Below are 1946 nucleotides of genomic sequence, written 5' to 3'. Positions count from 1 at the left end.
TGAATCAAAAATAAACTGATAAAATGTGGAATTTTTTTCAAGGGTGTGGGGAACGCCAACAAAAAAATAGGGTCACTGGCCACCTCATTATTCGTTTTTTTTTGTCCTTTCTTTGCGTTTATATACATATATATATATATATATATATAATTTATTATTACTCTGATGGCTTTTTGTTTTAACAATTCTTTTTTTTTTTTTTAGTTTTACTTATAGTTTTGGTTTGGAAGTTGGAACTTGAAACGCCCCATCGCTAGTGACACCAGTAGGTGTTTGTTTTTCTGGGAGCACATGTGTGGGATGAGAGTAGGAGGATATGAAAATGTGATATTTTCATCAAGTTTACCAACGTTTGACATTTCTTGTTTTAATCAATGTGCCCAAGAAAAGCCTAGGGGAACCGCAACAAGCTGGGGTTAACCACCAACTCCGTCCCGTGGCAGCAGTGGTGAGCGCGATTTTTCTCTTTGTCCTGACTCCTGAAGCAAGTTTTGAATATTTTCAGGGTCAACCTTCTTTGCTAAAGTGTTCTCATAGCCAACTTTGCTTGTTCTACCTGCTTTTATGTTTGGAACTGTTGCCGCACGTCCGCGTTAGGGAAAAAGTTCGCCATGCGGTGCACACATCGCATTGTAAAACGCTTTCCATTGTAGCAAACAGTTTCTTGTGTCTCACTATTTCCTCATTCAGTATTTGAGCCTTCAATATATTTGCTGTTTTTCTTTGGGTTGCTCTTAACACCCTTTTTATTGCCACGTGTTGCTTGCAATATTTGTAAATTATTAAATGCTTCCATTGTGCAGAATGCAGCTAGCATGCTATCATAAATATTCCTTTGAATTTGGACAGCTGTTAGAATAAAGATAGCTCTGCTCTCATTGCAATCAAAGGCATGTGTAGCCTCACACATTCAAATAATGACAATTGTATCCTTTCCGAGATCCAGCGTGCACACAACGAATAGTTCTTTGCAGTCAAAATTGTTGAAAAGAATGGTCTCAGTGCAAACCCTTAAGCAGCCTCGGTGGCTCCAAGGCAAAGCGCCGGCCTACGGATGCCCAGGTGGCGGGTTCAAATCCCGGCCGAGGTACCCGCAATTTTATGGATGGTTATTGTGAAGAAGGCTCCTTGGTGACCGAGCTTTTGGTTGCACTTCAAAAGATACTAAGGTGGTCCAAATTAATCCTCAGACCTCCTGGGGCATGCCAAATGCCCATCATTGGTTGGCATGTGAAACCCCCACATTTGACTGACTGCAAAGCTTTGGATCCCCTCTAAGCTGATAACGACATAGTAAATTTCTCTCACTAGGTATGTAAAAAGGGACTAATTTTGATGTAAAAGCTCAAGATGGCAGAAAGCTAACGAATTGAACGGACAACACACAACTCTCTGCTGCGAGGCGTGTTAGACTTGTGAGCCGTTTATCCTGTTAAAATTTTCGACAAGCCTTGGATCACTATCATAATTGAGAAGGCCATACTAACTGAAGCCGTATTATCTAGCTTTCATTGATTTCTATGCTTTCATGCTTGACCCATGTCATCATACTGATTGACATTCCTGCTAATGTACTCCTTGTTCTTCTGCTTATTTCAGAATTTCAAGCAAGAAGAATGCAGCTCAGATGTTAATAGATTAAAATCCAGTTTGTGACTATTTACAGTGTCTGCAGACCATCCGGAAAACAAATGTTTTCCAAGAGCATATTTGCATAATAAAATGTGAAAACATACAGAGGGGAATTGATGGATACTTTCCAAAAAGAAGTCTGGGAACATAACAGGCAGTGGTTCCAATTGGAAAAATACCAATTGGTATTTTACCAATTGGGAGTCCCAAAACCCAAATGGTTTTCATTCCAATTGGGACCAATTGGTATTCTTCCAACTGGAACCAATTGGTATTCTTCCAACTGGAACCAACTGGTATTCTTCCAATTGGGA

At 39.9% G+C, this 1946-nt stretch overlaps 1 long non-coding RNA gene across 1 annotated transcript; it reads left to right on the top strand.

Annotated features, from left to right (window-relative positions):
• The first annotated feature begins 369 nt into the window (after positions 1-369).
• Positions 370-1737, top strand: LOC120842401. The gene is made up of 2 exons (XR_005715919.1): positions 370-448; positions 1600-1737. It is a non-coding gene; the product is annotated as an uncharacterized LOC120842401 (long non-coding RNA).
• The last annotated feature ends 209 nt before the right edge of the window (positions 1738-1946 follow it).

This window comes from Ixodes scapularis, unplaced genomic scaffold, assembly GCF_016920785.2.
Source record: "Ixodes scapularis isolate PalLabHiFi unplaced genomic scaffold, ASM1692078v2 PGA_scaffold12__126_contigs__length_90152505, whole genome shotgun sequence".
NCBI classification, from domain to species: Eukaryota; Metazoa; Arthropoda; class Arachnida; order Ixodida; family Ixodidae; genus Ixodes; species Ixodes scapularis.
Note: the sequence above shows the minus strand (reverse complement) of the source record. Positions and strands in the feature narration are given on the sequence as shown.